Source organism: Canis lupus, chromosome 12, assembly GCF_011100685.1.
Source record: "Canis lupus familiaris isolate Mischka breed German Shepherd chromosome 12, alternate assembly UU_Cfam_GSD_1.0, whole genome shotgun sequence".
Classification (NCBI taxonomy): Eukaryota; Metazoa; Chordata; class Mammalia; order Carnivora; family Canidae; genus Canis; species Canis lupus.
The window spans coordinates 3,419,184-3,438,344 of record NC_049233.1 but is presented as its reverse complement, the minus strand read 5'-3'; the positions used below and the strand labels follow the sequence as shown (position 1 = coordinate 3,438,344).

At 52.9% G+C, this 19,161-nt stretch overlaps 1 long non-coding RNA gene across 8 annotated transcripts in view; it reads right to left on the bottom strand.

The window, feature by feature from the left end:
- Positions 1-415: 415 nt before the first annotated feature.
- LOC102156105 overlaps positions 416-19,161 on the bottom strand; it is a 31,512-nt gene continuing 12,766 nt past the window's right edge. Inside the window, exons 2-5 of one of the 8 annotated variants that reach the window (XR_005367585.1) lie at positions 12,855-16,660; positions 2,076-12,154; positions 1,538-1,664; positions 416-978 (exon numbers count right to left, since the gene is read on the bottom strand). This is a non-coding gene — a long non-coding RNA (uncharacterized LOC102156105). Of the gene's footprint in view, positions 979-1,537; positions 1,665-2,075; positions 16,661-17,661; positions 19,075-19,161 lie in introns of those variants that run through there. The other 7 variants (XR_005367587.1, XR_005367583.1, XR_005367582.1 and 4 more) reach the window with 7 other exon arrangements.

Genomic DNA, 19,161 nt, shown 5'->3' with positions numbered 1-19,161 from the left:
CATTTGTATATCTCCCTCAGGGAAATATCTATTCAGATCTTTTGCCCATTTAAAAATCAGGTTGTCTTTTTACTATTGAGTGGTAAGGGTTCTTCTAGGGACAAGTCCCTTATCAGATATCCGATTTGCAAATATTTTCCATTCTTTAGGTTGTCTTTTTGCTTCCTTGATAGTGTTCTCTGAAACACACAAGTTTTTCACTTTCAAGAAGTCCAATTTACTTTTTCCTTTTGTTGCTTATGCTTTTGGTGTCATATCTAAGAATGCATTGCCAAATCTGAGGGTATAAAGATTTATCCCTATGTTTTCTTTCAAGAATTTTATAATTTTTGTTCTTTTTTTAAAGATTTTATTTGAGATTGAGAGACAGCACAAACAGAGGGAGCAGCAGAGGGAGAGGGAGCAGACTCCTCGCTGAGCAGGGAGCTCAATGTGGGGCTCCATCCCAAGACCCTGAGATCAGGACCTGAGCCAAAGGTAGACGGCCAACCACTGAGCCACCCAGGCGTCCTGAATTCTTTTTTTTAATTGAAGAATAACTGGCATACAATATCCTCCTAGCTTTAGGTATAAGTCATAGTGATTCAATATTGTTATATATTATAAAATGATCTCCACGGTAAGTCTAGTTACCGGTAAGTCTATCACCACACACTGTTTTTTTTTTTTTTGTTTGTTTGTTTGTTTTTTTTAGACTTTATTTATTCATGAGAGACACACAGAGAGAGGCAGAGACATAGGCAGAGGGAGAAGTAGGCTCCATGCAGGGAGCCTGATACAGGACTCGATCCCGGGATTCCAGGATCACACCCTGGGCCAAAGGCACACGCTCAACCACTGAGCCACCCAGGCGTCCCCACCATACACTGTTGTGAATTCTGTTGCTTTTTGTCACCACCGCATTGCCTGAAACACTGCCTGTTGATATTATCTGTTGGATGTTCAGAGCCCAACCACCAAATGCCACCAGGAACACATCTGTAATCAAAAAAGTTAAGTTTAGTTGGCTTGCTGCAGGTAAAGGAGAACACACCCTATGGGATCTCCAGAGGATCTCAGAAGGAAGATTCTGAGAGTAAGTCCTCGTAAAGGGTTGAGGTTTGTGCTGAGTGATTTGAGGAGAGATTGGCAAAGCACCGGCAGGCTGGGATTGGGTGCCACAAGAAGTGGGGGCAACTCAGTGATGGGGATCTCTGTTTATATCTTAGAGGCAGGAAGATTAAAGTAGGGCCAGAGCTGTCACTGGTGGAGAAGCACCTTCACTCAGAGTGGCTGGGGTGGAGTGGCCTTATCTGTGTGCTCTTCTGAGCATGGTCTTTATTCCTCGCGGAATTTCTTGGTCTGTCAGCAGGGCTGTTTTCTGTTTTCTGGGAGTCAACAAGCAGTCCCCATGCAGAACTAGAGGGTCAACAGCCAACCAAGGCAGAGCCCATGTATCCTATGACATCAACTCTCAGGCTTGCTTTTGGGGCCAACACAAGGACAAAGGGCAGGCACGGAAGGTGTGTACTAGCCAGGGTCTGAACCACTGACTCACCGTGTGGCTTGGCCCAGTCACTCCTTCCCTGAGGCTTGATTTCCTCATCTGTCATGCATGGAGATGGGATGGACAGTGCCTGGCTCTCCTTCCAGTTCCTTATCTAGGATATAGCAGTCTTCTTATGCTATTTCAGAGAGAGGGAAATCTTTGCTGATACACGTGCCTATTTCATCCCCCCCACCCCGAGACACACACACACACACACACACACACATTCCCCTTCCTTCACTCTCTCCCTGCCCCCAAAACAGCTGACTCATCTGGCCTCAAGTCTCAACTTCTTTGTGACCAGACATTTGGATTTTATACCTGGAAAAATTTTCTAAAACATTTCTTGGGATCCACATAGGATTGCCAACAATTTATTTTGTCAAATAGGACATTAAAAATCACAAGTACTACCACCTGTTGCAAGCACTGTGCAATAAAAGAAAGGATGATAGATCAAATAAAGGATAACGCTCTCAAACTGCCTTCACTCCCCTGGTTTCTTGGACAATGATGGGAAAGTCCTCTTGGAATGGACTGTTCTTACCTGGGCTTGGGCCTGGCTGCCTCATCTCACAGCTTTGACTCATTAAAATGCAGATTCGGTGAAAAAGTCAGGCTTGATTGTCCAAAAGGGAGTGATGGACTCCCAGAGGGGATGGTGGGAGGCAGATGTGGGGGTGGGAAGAACTCCGATCTGGGCTCTGAACATCAGGTTTCTGGCAACTGCACTGACCAAGAGGGAAGGACCCACGTGCCCAGACACTTCTCACCACCTCCCTAGTTGTGAGATTGGGAAACACAGGCCTGGGAGAAGGTTTTGAGAAGGCTGAACTAGATGATCAAACGTCCCTCTGGCCTTAACACGTCCCTAACTGGCCTCTTCTTCATCCAGTCATTTCTACCTCCAATGTTCCCCCAAAGCCTGTGAGAAATACTGCGGGTGTGTGTGTGTGTGTGCGCATGCGCGCGTGCACGTGCGCGACTCCAATAACCTCCATAGGTTTTGTGGAAGGGAGTAGGAAATGGAGAGTAAGTTGTCTACCCCAGGACCAATGTTGTGGGTCTATTTGTTTTTTAACTCTTTAGGGTCACAGAACAATATATGGCATCTGTGGGTTCCCTCAGGAAGGTGAAGAGCTACATTTAAAGATGGGACTCCTCCCACACCCCAGCCCATTCCCCAGGACCCAGAGGCACGCTCTGCTACTGTGCCTTTAAAAAGTGCTCCGAAAAAAAACAAAACAAAACAAAAAAACAAACAAACAAACAAAAAAAGTGCTCCGGTGTCCCCAAAGGAAACCAATCAAGCAGATGGGGGAGGAGCTACTCGGGAGCCTGGCCAAGAGTCCTGCCTACAAAGAGCCTGGTCAAAGCCCCTGGAGTGACAGCCTCCTGAGGGACCCTGAACAGACTTGTTTAAAGAACAGTGTCCCAAGTGGGCCACTCACGTGGTGTAATAACCCAGAGCCCCGGAACTGACCAATCATCCTCAAAGTGGCTGCTGCCCCCATCTTCCCCCAAGATGATAATTTGCTGGGAAAGACGAATGATTTATCTGTCTAATTGGGCTTTTATTTGCATTTTAAATCACGCTCTTTTGCTAAACTAATAGACCCCCTATTTATAGATGACTCCAACACAAAGTGACTACTAATTACTACAATTAATATCACGTTAAGGGCTTGGCAGCCAACTTCACAGCAACTTGTATCGCCTACTCATTTTCAATTAAGGCACATTGACAGGGAGAATACGTGGTTATTAAGAGCGGGTCCTGGGGTGTAATTACTGCTCACAAGGTCATTAAGCAGCTCCCCTGCAGGGGCCTGGGGGCTGGGGGCCCGGATCTCTGTCCTACCCTGGGGTCCTAAAGCCCCAGTGCCCCAGGCTGCCAGGGCAGATGGGGGCCTGGCTCCGAGCTGCCTGGAGGTGGAGCAGATGATGCCGGGAGGCTTGGGGCTGGGATGGGGGTGCAGGCGGGGAGGCTGAGGGGGATGAGCCACCCTTTCTCCAAGACAGCAGTTTGTGGCAGCCACTGGAGAGCTGATAGAACCGCAGGCTTCCGGGCGCAGCAAGTGTCTGTGGAGGCCTCTCTGGGACAGGCAGGGGGTTGGCAGCGGGGCCTCAGACTGAGGGGATGGGCCGGGAGGGAGACAGCTGCGTGAGCACTGTGTGGGGGCGGGGCAAGCCTGGGTTAGGGAGCCGGCTTGGTGGGGGCGCTGGGGGAGACGCAGTCTCCAAATGCTGGGGAATAGTCCCTTCTGAGGAGGAGGAGGAGAGCTTGGAGGTGAGGCAAAGCCAGGAAAGAGAAAGAAAAGGCCTGGTGGGGGCGGGGGCAGATTCAAGGAAGGTTGAGCACCTCAAGAGGGTGCTCCAGGGGCTGTCTCCTTGTTCTTCTCTACCCATTGACAGAGGCCCCCCCTGCAGCCCCCTGTCCCCCGGGGACAAGGTACAGACCGGTGGGGAGGCTCAGGGGCCCAGACACAGGAGTAGGGGATGGACGAGAAGCCCCTGGCTGTGGCATGTGAGCTCCACTCCTGAGGGCTGGTCCCCCGTTACCCCGCTCAGCCCTTTGGTGCTTCACGCTGAGAGCTCAGAAGTTGCCAGGCTGGAGGAGTCAGGCCACAGAAGTCTACAAAGGCTACAGAACAGGACGTGATTTCGTCAGAGAAGCGGCTGTTAATCGTGTAGCGGCACGCTTCCATCCTGGGCCGGCCTGTCAGGGCAGCGTGTGCTGGAGGCTGCGGGGCAGGGACCTCTGCGAGGGGATGTCCTCAGCACTTGGCCCCATGTACATGTAGTACACACAGTAGGACTCCTATATGTTTACTGAGCGGAGCTCCGCAGGGACCCAGAGGAAGCCCGCTCTGAGAAGCAAGCCACACGGACAGCATGGGGGGCTCAGGCATGAGGTGGGATCTCCGTGGTCAACTCTACACCTATTGTCTTGATTTGGGAAGAATGTGTAGGTCTGGGGATACCCTTCTCCTCTATTGCCGGCCCCAAGCCCTCACTAAACACCCTCTCACCCAACTGGCACCCCCACCTCCCCACCTACTGCCTCATCAGGAAGGGGCACTGGGTCTTCATGGGCCAGTGGGGAGGTGAGGCAGTGCACCGGGCCCCCCAGGGGAGAACTGGGGTAGGCATGGATGGGTAGGAAGTCCCTGTTGCCTTCCCCTGCTCTTCTGGAAGGTTTGTCTCACCACCCCTGCGGTGACGAATCCTCCCCAGGCTCTGTCCTCCTCTTCTGGCGCTACCTCCGTTGCCTTGTTTCTTGGAATCCGACCCTTTCTAAATCACCTCTAGCTGCTTCCATATTCCTCCTCTGCTCTCCCCGCAGTAGATGCTTCATCAGCGCCCATGGAGAGAAAGGGCAAGGCAGGGAGAAAAGGTGGGAGGAGCTACACTTTTGTCTATGGGGATCAGGCTTGCCTGCACAAAACAGGGGTGTCAAATAGGACAGATGTCTCTCCCTCACTTTAGCAGAGGCCATCCAGGGCTGGTTCTCAGGGGCGCCAGGGTTAGCCATTCCTCTTCCATCCTCACAACATGGCCTCTGTCTCCTGGTCGGTATGGCAGTCGTTGCTTGTATGCCTTCCAGCCAGGGGCAGCAGGCAAGTCCCCTTGAGGGGCTTCCCAAAACCCACATGTGGCGATTGTTGGTGTGTCTGTTCACAGGGCCACACCGGGCTGCCGAGGAGGGCCACGGGGTCATGCAACCACCTCACTTCCACGTCACAGGCAGGGCTCTATCAGAAAGGCAGGGCTGGATGTGGAGGGACAGTCCTCCGTCGCATGGGGACAGTCAGCACGGTCAGGTCTGTGAGGGTGGGGGGATCCCTGATCCTGGATGGACCGGAGCTGCCAGCTGCCACACCCCACAGCCCTCTGGAAAGGATCAGAGGGGTGTCACAACACACGAACCTGAACAAAAAGCAGGGGCCACAAAGGGGCCAGAGGCCATTTGGAGAGAGGTTGGCGGTTTGGTGGGGCCAGAAGCTGGGGCTGAGCACGGGGCTGGGCTGGAGAGCGCTTAGGGTCACGCATCCGTGTCACAGGTCTCCTGAATCCTACCGTGAGTGCTCAGTTTTTTCCCAAGCACTTGCTGTGGGTCAGACATCCTTTTGAGAATCAGAAATGCTTTATCATGTTTTTCTTTTCCTCCCGGAGATCCTATGAGAGACATGCTGCCCCATTTTACCTGGGGAGATTACCAAGGCTCAGCGAGGTTAGGTATTTGGGGAGACCGTGAGCTATTCATTCAAGAGGCTGCTATTCATTCACTGCCGAGTCACCTGCTGGCATGTCCAGCTCAGGGGCTAAGGGACCTTGCCGTGAAACCCAAGGGGAAGTGCCATGGAGGGTAACCCCAGAAAGTAGGGTGTCATACAGCCCTGCAGAACCTGGGACCGTCTCCCCAAGGGCTATTTCTTATCTCCCCCTGCCCTACCCCCCACTCAGCCTCAATTCTCCTGGCTGTGCTCACCCTTCTGTCTTCTAGCATCGCTTCACCCAGGCTCCCTCCGGCTCCCGCTGACCTCCCCCCGCCGCCATCCTACCTCCTTGGCAAATGAAACTTTACCTTCTCCCACTACTCAGGGCTCAGAAGGTGGTCAGAAGGGGGAGGCTAGGCTGTCAGAAGGGGGGAGGTCCCCAGGGCTGTGCCTCCATTCCTGGCCCTAGCACAGGCAGGATATTCCTTTGGGCAAAGAGCATGTTCAGAGGCTCTCCCCTGAGCCCACTAAGCTGTCTCACTCGGGGTGGCAGGGAACTTGGTGGGCCGGGGGGGCGGGGGGCGGGGGTGGAAAGGGGCTGTTGCTGCCAACCAGGGAAGAGAGGGCATATAGTAGGCACTAAAGAAATGCTAAGCATCCTTCTTGTCTTCGCCATCATAACACCTAAGGCCTTCAGTGCAGGTGCTCTGCCGAGGCCCGTCATCTCACCCAGCCTCTCGAGGACCCCTGGCACCAAGAGACTGCTCCTCATGTGGCTCCCAGGCTGGGTCAGGGGGGTTGTACCACCCTTGGGTTTGTTTCCTGCCCCACCACCACAGCCCTCAGACTTCATTTGTTTGGCATTTTTTTTGTTCCTCCCACCCTTTCAGCTGGAACATTAGCTCCAGAAAGGTGGGGTACTTGTCTGTCTTGTTCATAGATGGATTCCTGAGCCCTTGGCCATGTGATTGTGGCCTGAAAATATTTGTTCAATGAATGAATGAATGAGTGACTGTTCTCATCCCAATTCTACAAATGGGGAACTTAAATCAGCTACTCCCCTCCTGGGGCCTCCCAAGTCTTCCAGCTTTGGCCCAGCACCCCATTTTCCATCCTGGGATCCTTTCCTACCTCTGTCTCTGCCTGGCTCATCTCAAGCCCCTTCTCTGTGGGGCCAGCTGGGGTTCTTCCTTCCCCCACTCCCGTTCTTGTGCGAGGTTCTTCACCAAAGCCCCTTGGGTTGGTTCAAGAGATGAGGGGATTTACTATGGATGCCCAGTAGCTCACATGCTCTCAGGCCAGGCCAGCAGAGTGTCTCAGGACAGGCCATGAGGTACTACTGAGCCAGAAGCAGCGCTCAGCCATACCTACGTCTGAGCTGGCTAACCACACCCTTCTCCCCACTTGGCAGCTGGGACACTAGAGCTGGATGCCAGAAGCCCTACTCAGTCTCCCAAAAGCTCAAAGGCTCCTCATTTTCTGGAAGATGGAACTTCCCAAGCAGCCTCACAGCAGCACATCTGGTGACAAAAGCCTATGTCACTGCCTCCACCACCTCTCCAGGAGCCCATGATGAGAAGTCTCTGGATTCATGATAGGGATCACTGAACTCCTAACAAGGGAAATAACCCCATTCTCATCCTAGAGGGGAAGGCGTCTGTGATAGGTCCCCGCATGGGAAAGTGTGGTGTGCACCAAAGTCCACTCTGATGGAGGCAGGGCTGTGCCCCTTTGGCATCCCTTGGGAACAGTCCAGAAAGCCCAAAGGTATGCCCCACTGCTACCCTCAAAACCTTGCAATATGAGTCTCCCTACATGGGGAGCTGGAGCCCTTGGGGTGCCAGGAGACAGGAGAGAGGCTGGGGTCTAGGGGATGCAATGAGATGGCATGGGATGGGGTGGGATGAGTGGGAGCAGGGGAGGGAGATCCCTGGGAACTCTCCCAGGTGCCCACCCAAGGCCAGCTGCCTATGTTGGATGGTGGCCCAAAGGAAAGCAAAGACCCATTTGTACATCCCTTGCCTTTGTTTCCCTGGTTGCCAGTAGCAGGAAAGTTTCATCCCTGGTGTTGGCCCCCGGCAGGTAGTATAACTGGATCCCAGGCCAGAACTCTGCTGAGCACCTAGACTAGATACCCACATCTTCCATCTCCTCCCCCATGTGCTTGAACCCAGCCTCTCCAACCGGACATGGTCCCTTCTGTCTACAGTGGCCCCTCCCTTGTGTCCCCTCCCCCTCACTGAAGGCCACCTCCACACACCTGGTTTCCCACTCTCTCTCCAAACAGCCACGTCTACCCCTTTGTCGGTCTGTAAGCCTTGTATGGTCTGTCTCCGCACTCTTTCTCCATACCTCTGTCCCTCCCTGAGCATTGGCCCTGCCTGCCTAACTGCCATGGTCTCCTAACTGGCCCCCACCCCCCAGCCTGGCCTGTGCTGCTGGCTGGCTAAGACCTCTCTCCAGCCTGCACTGGGTGCCATCTCTGCTCACTCCTCTCGATGTGGCCCCATGTGCTCTGGCCTGGGCCTGCTGCTTCTCCTGCCGCAGTTCTTCCCGGCCCTCCAGCGGAATTCCTCCCTGTTCCTTAGCTGTGTCATCTTGCCACCCTCTCGCCTTCCTTCCCCTGGCTTGCTCCTTTCCATCCTTTAGGCTTTAGCCAGGACAACTCTACCTCCTGGACGCTCTCCGTGCCCGTTGTTCCCTCTAGACTGAGAGTCACACTTCTTCTGTATGCCTTCCAACCTGTTGTGCTGTCTCCAACCTACACTTCTCGCACCACTGCCCATTCTGTGGTGGCAGAGGCCATATCCATTCTTGTTTTTTGCCGAATTGCCATAAAATCCTAATCTATTCTTTAGGGGCCAGCAGGAAGGCTGGTGAAGCCAGGACTCTGCCCTCAATGTGAGGGACCTTGGCAGGATGGAGGAGGAGATAGGGAGGGAGCTATGCCAGAACACAGTTGACTGGGGTGCTGGTGTGCACCCCAAGGTCCTTCCTCCTCCGTGGCCATCATCAGTGACTGCACCTAGGGATGATGCGTGAGGTGGTTCCGGCTGATGAGATGTAAGTGAAGGTGATAGGCCCAAAAGGGCCCCATCTGCCCCATCAGGCCTCTGTCCCTTCCCTCTAGGCATGGTATCCGGAGAAGCTCTAGCATCTTGTGAGCACGAGGGTAGAGGGGACATGCTGCGGATGGCAAAAAGATGGACAAGGTCCTGATGGCCTGGGTCCCAGCCCCAGCTGGACAACTTCCACATTTCCTCTCATAGCATAGTGGGTGCTATGTGGGTGCTATGCCTGGGCCACTGACCAAGACCTGGGGAGACTCCTCCCGCCCTCCTCAGTTGTCCTGGCTGCCCACTGGGGACTGAAGGCACCTCCTTTTCCTGCCACCATACCATCACCCATGGTCAAGAGACCCTACTCCAGGCATATTCCTGGCCCATGAGCCCAGTGAGGATGTTCCCAGGCTTACAAGCTTTTATGATACTATGTTTTAATCCTCCATCTGAGCTGAGGTCTTAGTCCTCCTTGCCCCTGGAGGAAGGGCTAACATACAGCCTGGTCTCTAACTCTGGCCTCTCTGGCTCCCCCATCTACCGTAATTGTGGCTGCCAGAAACCCCTGGCCCTGCAGGCCTGTGCCCTGTTCCTGGAGGGTCTATTAGGGGACACTCAGGAGGCACTCCCCTGACCCAGCCTCCACGGATCATCAGGCAAAGCAGCCAGGCCCATGTCTCTGGGATCCAAGCACAGACTCTGGACACAGAATAATCTGTGGGACACAGGATGTTTAGCCCAAGGCCACACATGGGATCAGTCAGTATGAGCGCTTTGTTCTCTGGCTCTCCACACTAATGACCCAGTAAACACCTTGGGAAAGACCAGAGAATGCTGACAGCCAAGGAGTCCTCTTGAAGGCAGGAGGGCCACATCCCCTGACAAAAATGGGCTGATGGGGCAGCTGTGACATTTTTTTAAATTTATATTTTTATTGGAGTTCAGTTTGCCAACATATAGCATAACACCCAATGCTCATCCTGCCAAGTGCCTCCCTCAGTGCCCATCATCCAGTCACCCCAACTCCCCCCCCACCTCCCCGCAGCTGTGACATTTAACCAATATGACAATTGGGCAGAGAAAATGAAATCTCTTTATTTGGTCTATAGCTTTTAAGAAAAACAAAAAAATTAAAATACAAAAACAAAACAAAACAAAACAAAAAACCCTGCCCATATGTTCAATCTGGTTTAAAGTTCAGTCGCATTCAATAATGGAGAGTCTCTCTGAGGCCCCATGTGTGGCCTGCTCTGGTTTTCAGGGTGAGGCTCTCTGCCCACCCCTCTCCCCCAACCCCACCCCACCCCAGGAGCAGCGTCGTGGCTCCTTCTGTGGTCTGAGCAGTGCTCCTGCTGGCCCTCTGCACCGGCTGCAGCCTCCATGTGGTCTAGTGTGGTGTCAGCACTAGAGGTGCCACTATACCAGGCACCTCTGACTGAATAGCCAGCCTCTTCTGGGTCTTTCCTAAAGCACATGGGAACCAGGACAGCTCAAGAAAGCTCAGACTCTGTGACCCCTCAGTCTGCCCAGGACCAGGTCCGTGGGACACTCGCCCTTTGTTTTGGCAGTACTCAGCTAAGAATGCTCTCTTCCAGATGCTCTGGGGCCGAACCCCAGAGAGGGCTTTCTCTTCTCTCTTCTCCTTCCCAGAATCTCCTGGGTAGGCAGGGTTGGCTTTGTCCCTTCCTTTTCTAGCTGAACCTCACTTAAGTAAAAATTCCATAGTCTGGCTCACTCACTCAGCCTGGCCCTCAACATACTACTGAAGGGGACTGGAGAGTTAGACACTCTTCTTTCAGAACTAAACCCTAGTTTGCTAACTCCCAGTATTGTAGCTAATGTATTGCTATAGAACCAGACACTGGTGGTTATTTCCACAGCCTCTTTTGTTCTTCCTAGAACCTATTGGAATGCTCCCATATGCCAGCTTTCACTGTAATGCTGGCCGCTTCTCTATCTGGGCTTTATTCCTGGCTCCCTTGCTCCTGGATGTTTTTTTGGGGCATGGAAACTGGCCAGTCCATCATGAGACTTGGTGTCACCCTAGTCCATCACGAGCCCAAAGCTTCATCCCCATCTCCAAACCACCCCCATCCCTGTTCTTGTATATATTCTCTTCCTGAAAAGTTGAGGCTGGTAGAATGCAAGTCCCCTGTAGAGGAAGAGTCTCTGGCTATCCAGACCAAGTTCAAGGCCAGGCCACCAGCCAGAGAGGCCTGGCCCCAAGGATAGTACTGACACAGGGCCCTGCCACCAGCACCTCTGCACTTCCAAGCCCTTCAACCAGGGACCTTGCTTAAGCACTAAAGCACTTCCTGGTCCCCACCCAGGCCCTTAGGAAGCAATCCTCCCACTCTCTCGGCTGCCCCTTCCTGCTAGTAATGGCACCTCAGAGCTTCCACAGCCACTCCTGCACCATCTCTACTGGCAGGATCCCCAGTGCTACACACAGGTTTCTGCTTTGGTGGCTATTTGGGGCTAACCCTTAGCCCTTTGTCCCCTTAACTTTATTTATTCTAACCTCCTAAATCTGTGTTTCCCCTGAAATCAGAACAGCAGTGAGATCAAACCCCAGAAACTCTAATACCTGATCCTTACAAAAGTGACATTCCCAAAAACCTTTGCAACAAGCTGTCCCAACTTGGATTCCATTACCTTGGCTTATGAACCAGACTATCAGGCAGGGTCAGTCCCAAAGAGGACTACTTTCTTTGAAGTTCTTTAGTGTGGGTGTCCTGCCTAGAAATTCCTTCTTCCTGTGGCATAAGACCCTTTGCTTGGTCTTCTCTGACCAGCGGGAGTCCAGGTGCTGCCAGGAAGGCCTAGCGACCGGTGCAGGGATCTGTCATGGTCCCCATCGATCTCAGCCTGTCTCAGCTTACACCATCTGGCATGGTGGCCCTGCTTTCAATGGGATCTTCCTGTGCTGCTCCAGCTGGCTGTTTCTGGCCTCCCATCATTGCCCCTGACTTCCTATAGCCTGTGAATGCACATACAATATCCAGAACAAGCCAGGTCACAGCTGACCTTTGGGAGACTCAAGAAAATCCAAAGAGGTATGAAAGTGAAGTGGGGACCACAAAGAACCAACCAGAGGATGAGCACCCGCTCCGCCAGCCACCAGCACTTCTGTTTGGTTAGGGACAAATGCTTCGTGTCATTTCTGAGATTTCTTGGACATCTTTATTTAAGCTGTTAACCTCACTATTCCTGGCAGAGAAGCATATAAAATGGACAGGACTCCGTGCCTGACCAGGAGGTGACTGGCCAGGCAGCTGGAGCACCGCTCCAAGGCCACTGCCGAGACCAGGAAGAAGAGCCTGCAAAGATAGGGCAGGTGGTTGCAGCTGTGAAGGAAAGAGGATACTGCCCTGAGACCCTGTGGCTCAAGCAACAGAGGGACCCACAGGGACGGACCCAAGACCAGGGAGCAGGACAGGGCTTTCACAGCAAGAGCCCTACTACAAACAGAGGATTGGGATAAGGAGTGGGAAGTGAGCAGGGTTGGGAGGTGAGGGTGACATGGGGGGAGCAGATGTGTGAGATGGTGGGTCCCTGCAGAGGAAATGCCAATGGGGCACGTTGCTCTGTGGGATCAGCAGCATGGGGAGGCTGCAGAGGCTCATCAGATTGGTCCCCAATGGGCAAGTGTGGAGAGTTCAAGGCCATGCCTCACTCGACGGCTCCTTGGCCCAGACACCGAGCCCTAGAGGGTCTCTAAGGCTCAGGCTTGAACACTCTTTGGGGAGGCTATAGGATGCTTCCAGACTTTCCATAGGGGTGAGGGACCTGGCCAAAGCCAAACAGGCCAAGAGGACATGGATGGGGTTAAGGGCAATATTCCCCCTGATTCTTGCTCTTTGAATAGTTTTGTCCAGCCCCAAATATACCCAACCCAAACTGGTGTCAGTTTGGGGTTCCTCTTTCCAAACCCAGATATTTTATCTCTTAAAAATAAAAGATTTGAATTCCCTCACAAGTATACAAAGAGGGAAGGAGCCCCTGAGAAGAGAGAAAAAGGCATCATCAACCTATTCTAGAACCCACCTTCAGTGAAGTTCGAAGTTTCTCTCTGAGCTTCCCTATCCCACTGTCTGACAGTCCCTGAACTCTGAGGTGGTCAGAACCTGCAGAGCAAGGGGAAATCTCAAGGTGCCTTCTGTTCCTTCTCCTTGCATTGTCCACGCTGGGGTCTCAGAGGCAGTGGTGACAGTGCAATTGGCTAGGAAGGAGAACAGGACTGGAACTGCCTATGTTAAAGCTGAGGAGAAGCCCAGTTTACAGTGTCCATCTAGAACTCCTGCATCTGGGGGTGGGGGGTGTTTCCCTGCCTCCACGGGATGAGCATCAAGATTTGATAGGACTCCCACCCCAGAGACCTGGTGTTCGTCCATGTGTTGTCATCCACCCATTCATCCATTCAACAAATACTCATTGAGTGCCCATCTGTGGCAGGCCCCATTCTAGAAGCTGAAGGTATAGCTGCAGCCAAGAATGACCAGAACCCCACCTTCATGGAATTTACCCTCTAGGGAGGAACCAACAAGGAAACAGAGATGGACAAGATCAATCCAGAGAATGTCAAGAAAACAGGACCAACAGGGTGACAGGACAGTCTTAGGGGTGGGGTGGGCACTGGAGCTGAGAGGTATCAGAGAAGGCTTTTCTGAGAGGACATTAGCTGAGCTAGAGGGAGGAAGATGAGCCAGCTATGCACAGAATAGAAAGTGTTTCAGGAGAAGTCAGGAGGTTTCAATTCCAGGAACCAGTCAGGGGATGGAGGAAAGCAAGATCTGCTCCCTGGAGAAAAGCCACTGGCTGTCCAGGCCTCCCCTGGGGGCCCCTCTGCTTAGCGTCTACTGTGCTTGTCTGGGATGTAAACCCTTTTCCCGGCACCCCACCAGGAGCCTCCCCTGCCCCCTCACTTCTAACCAGCTGTTACTGAAGAGAAAGGGCAACCACAGCCAAGAATGAAACCATATCAGAGTCCCTCTCTCCCACTCCCCACTCTGTTGGGCCCTCCCGAAAATGCAAGGACATCTGAAGCGTGGTTTATCGTTTCCACTGTTCAGGTTGGCCTGCATTCGTGGCCCACCTGGGCTGTGCCCTGCTGCAGCCATCCTGGACCCTGGCTGGGGACCCCAGCTCTGCCCTGGGAAGGAACTCCTACTTTCCCTCCCCTGTGCCCCAAACCCTGCAGGTCCCCTCCACTACCCTCCCTCTGAGCTGCCCTGCCTGGGCCATGACTGATTATGGAGCCCTCTGGTCCCAGGGCCCAGCCTGTCCACTAGACAAAGGGCTGGCTCCTAAGGTCTGTCCCCTCAGCCCAGCGTCTGAGTCCACATCCTTCCTGAGCAGATCTTTCCTGCTCCCTCTCCTTACCCCCATGACCTCCCTTCTACTGCACCCACCTGAGCTTTTCCTACATTCCTTTGCTCCTGAGCATGTCCCCAGCACCAGGTTTAATTCTTCATTGTCCTTGAACTCCTCTCTTCCACCCTCACTGAAATGTCATCAGTTGTCAGAGCCAATGTCATTGCTGTCTATGGCCAGTGCCCAGGCGTACTCAATACCTTTTCATACTAGACCATCAGCCACCATTACTCGGGGCCACCCAGCTTCCCTGAAGCTCCTCATTTATTCCCAGGGAGTGGTGGTGGGTGGGGGAAGCTTTACAAAAAGTGCAGGGTCAGGCCTGTCTTCAATATTATCTAGCTAGACCTTGCTTTAGTCTTAGAGATTAAAAGCAAGTTAAGCCATACATGGAGTATCATAAAATGCTAAATAAAATATGAGATGCAGACAATAAAATCTCTCTGTTATCAGAGGCCTGGGGCGATGGTGGTTGTCTAGAGTGGAGGGAAAGGGCCCCGGGCAGGCCTTGGAAAGCAGGCTGAGAGTGCTAGAAGCGAGGAGGGGGGTGGGAAGCTGCAGGTATTTAGATACGCTCCCCTCCAGCCCCCCTCCAAAAAGTCAGATACTCTTTAGTGACATTATAGAATGAATCCCCAGAATAGGAAGGAGGAGAAGCCCTTGGAGGCCTGCTTCCTGCTGCTTCCCTGTTGTTTCGATGAAGGCATGTGGGGCCCAGCGGGGAGGCCTGAGCGGCTGGTCTTGTCTTTCTTTGATGGGTCCCAGAGGACACATTGGCTGAGGGCTGGGTAGTTCTGGAGAGTTTGCTGGGGATGAAGAAGCAAAGAGGGAAAGGCCTTGGGGTGGGGGTGGGGGGTGCTTCAGTACTTTAGATTTGGGGGCATGCAGGAGGAGGAGACAGGCAGGATGCGGCCACCTCCATGCCCAGGAAAAAGGTCCTTTCAGCCTGGCTGAAAGTGGACTGACAGCAGGCTCTGTTGTTGGTACAGGTGGAGGGTCCGAGGGGTTTGGGGGTAGGGGGCAGGCGCTGCGGCCACTGCCAGAGACAAGCCCTTCAAAGGAGGCGTGAGGCGGCCCACCAAGCAGCGCAAGTCTGGCTGCAGAAGAGAGGTTCCCATCACATTGCCAATCATTTGCTTAGATGTGGTCCAAAAGGGTGGCCATCATTTATTTCCCCTCCTCCCTTCCCTGCTCCCAAGGCCCAGAATGCCTGTCCTCCCAGCCACTCAATTTCCACAGAGCATCCTGCCCCAGCATGAATCCTCGCACCTCTCCCTTTCACCTTATACCTTGGGGGTCTTCTTCACCCACCCTCTCTGCCTTATCCTCTTCATCTCCCCGGGCCTCATACTCCATGTATGGCTTAACTGGCCCTGGATGCTGGAACCTCTGATCTCCAGGTCAGTCCGCACATAGCGATTCCTTGCCGCCACCCTCTGTGGCCCGGCCTATTGCAGGCTGGTTCACCATTTCGTGCCAGCACTCCCACTCTGTCTGCTGGATTCATCTTCCGCTAATTCTCCTCTGAGGGTTTTGTTCCAATGCAGGAAACAAGTCAGGCAGGGCCTCTGAGACCAAAAGCATGGGCTGGATGGAGGGCTCTAAGTTGCTGGGAGTGGGGTTCAAATGGAATCAGGGTGGTTTCCCAACTAAGAAAAAGGACAACTGGCATCAGACTCTACTGGGATTCCAGTTGGCACCTACCCAGGGCCAGTCAGTAGGCACGAAGAAATGCTCAAGGGTTGGAAGAAAATAGTAAGGACATTTACCCACAGAATCCGACCACTGGTGGGCCCAGGGAGTGGCGGAAAAGCAAAGACAAACGTGTAACTGTATCTACATACGTATCACAAGTGGAGGAATCAGATGGGGTGCTTGGTGCAGGAGCCAGCGAAAGAGAATTAATTGGTGGAAGGCAGCTGGATGGATGGCAGCGGCTCTGACTGACGAGAAATTCTACAGGGAGGAAGAAGGTGGCAGGAGCTGCTCACTCGACTCCACTGTACGTAGATAAGCAAACGATCGTCACGTTGCTGTATCGCACTGGGTTTCATAGCTAAACCTCATTTTGCTAATTGCCCTGAGATGTCCCCAAAGCTTTCTAGAACTTTCATCTTTTCCAGTTGCACCACTTTTCTGGATGATGAGTTCCATATGTGATTCCCATCAGTCAGTTGTCATTTCACTCCTCAGAATGAAACTCCCTTCTCCTGGCTCCAGCTGCTGACTGCCTCATCAGGACGAGGCGTGGAGGTGAGGCTCTTAGTGAAGATAAATGGCTGCTTCCTCAAATACAGAGTTTTCTCATCCATAAAGATAGGAAAAGGGCTGGGTTCATTCTCCAAATGGACACAGCCGGAGTGGGAGGCGTCCTCAGGGTGGCAGCGAGGCTCTTAATGCCCGTGTGATATTTCACGCTCTGGTGGCAGAGGGCCGGCCCTAGCTGTGCCCCCACAGGTACTCGATTTCCGGGAAAGGACCTAGGATGAAATGTGGCCATCAATAAGGGGGGAAAAAACATCAAAGAAACTATCTAAAGCGCAAAAACCCCCGTAGAAAGCCTTGGAGAATGCTTGAAAACAGGAGAAGAAAAAAAAAGGTGTCTCGCAGAGCAAAAATGTCTTGGGCTGTGACCAGATGCCACTGAATGCCTACTACAAAGCTGCCACGAGCAGAAGGCCCCCTGGGGGAGGGCGCTGGGAAGGGCAGCCCTGGGCTCTTCATGTACCCCCGACCCCAGCACACATCAAAAGTAAGAACTAGAGAACCATCGATCAGGTTGCAGGAGGATTCCATCAGCGATAGAATGACAGCAGGACACGGGGAACCCCAGACACATGTCTTACAAATGAAGGCCAGGCGTCCTCCCTGTCTGCACACAACACACAGAGGTTTAAGAAAGCCTGCCGTGCCCACTGTCCATGGCCACCCAGCCAGCTCCCAGGGAGCCAGAGCAACTGTGGCCGGGAGAGAAGCTCCAACCTTTCTTGCCAGGACTTGGGCAAACAAAGCCCTGGCCACAGATAACGCCCCTTTGAGCGCTCTGAATAAAAGGTTCTATACTCCACCACTACTGTTGGTGTAATGCCACGGTTCAACCCTCACACTCCCTCCTTTCTGGCCCTGCCATTGTAAGACCTCGACAATGTTGGCCCAACAACTTCTAGCAGGGATACTGAGGAACTCTTGGGCACCTTTTGGACAAATTAGAAAAAGGCATCCCCTCTTCCCACCTCCCATCTCAGGTGAATCCAGGGCAGCTGGACCCTGTCCAGCCTGTTGGGGGAAGCTGGCACATGCCAGCAGGGGGAGAGGCCCCCCACCACAGCCCTCACAGCTCCTCAATTTCAGGCAAAGGAACTGTGATACGATGGTTGTAGGTCTTGCTGCAGGAGACACTGGACGCAAGGCAGGGAGGATTCCAGAGGGAAAATGGCCTTTAGTATTTATGATGTGTTTGGACGTCTGGAATGTGTCTCACCATAACTGACGAGGTCAGGGGGAGAAGACGAACAGGGTGGGCTCTTCACCCAGAGCACTGGAGAGGAAGAATCACTGCTACTTTAATAACTTTTGTTTCAGCTGGCCAGGAAGATGTCCAGCTTCTACAGGAGACCATCTCAGAAGCAGCCAGGCCTTGGAGCCCAAGGGAAATACTTCATATTAGATAGTCTCTTTTTAAAGTGAACTTTTTATTGAAGTAGAATAAACACACAGAAAAATGCCCAGGTCATCAATGTACAGGCAACGCATTTCACTGACTGAATGGACCCGTGGAGCTGGCCTTGAGATTGGTGAGTAGAACAGTAGCAGCCCCCAGGGAGTGACTGGTACCCCTTCCTAGGGACCTCTTTCCCCAAGAGTGATCACTATCCTGAAACCTAACATCACAGCTTACTTTTGCTGTTTGTCGAACTTTACAGAAAGGATTGCAAATAGCACCTGTCTTTTATGTCTCACCTCTTTTGCTCAACAGTTATATGTTTTTGGGGTGTATCTATGCTATCGCATGGAATTGTAATGTATTCCCCTGCAGAAATACACCACAATTTATTTATCCATTATACAGTTAATGGGCATTCAGGCAACATGGCTTTTTAAATTGACTTCTCTTTTTTTTTTTTTTTTTGTTTTTTTGCTGATTACAAAGATAAACAAGGATTCATCTTAAAACATGTTTCTATTTTTCAATCTCATGGAGAACTCCAGGTCCCAGAGTCCCATTGTTGGGGGGGGGCGGTTCTCAACATCCAGGATTCACTTTCTTCCTTCTGCTTAGACACTGCTTAGACCCTGTCTCACCAATACTCAGCCCCATGGGCTCTTGCCCGTTTGCCTCAGCCTCCTTGGAGACCTTGAACCCTGACCATCTCCCACTTGGCAGGCTTTCAACTTCCGGTGTGATCACTGGCAGCTCTGGCCTGGCTCCCAGGGTCTCTCAGATCCGGGCACCCTCCTCCGGGTCCGAGCCCCTCCCCAACCCACCAGGACTTGGCCCTCAGTCTTCTCCCTCCCCCACTCAGAGGGCATTGCCCCTTCAAGCTGCTAACAGGGCAGTCCCTTCTTCCTCTGCGGGGGACACATAGCCCCTCCACTCCGCCACAGGAGCCAAGCTCACTACCAGCCTTACTAAGTCCACAGGATACAGCTGGCACCTTCAAAATGGAACCTCTAGGCCACGTTTGACATAGGTCACAGGCGGAGCTCTCTCTGTTGAAACGCTTCTCTTGAGTTCTGGGACAGCAATTTTTCCTAATCTCTTTCTCTCCACCTCCCCACCCCTTCAGAGTCCTCCTTGCCTGGGTCTCTTCCTGCAACTCCCCCTGAAGTGTCAACTTGACCCAGAGATCTGGGACAATCTCCGTTTTCAGCCTCCTCCTCTCAGCAACACCAACTATGGGGACCCCTCCACACTCTCCCCCCATCACCCCTGCTCCCACCCTCCCCACTACCCACCCAGAGTTCAGGCTTCCTACCCAGC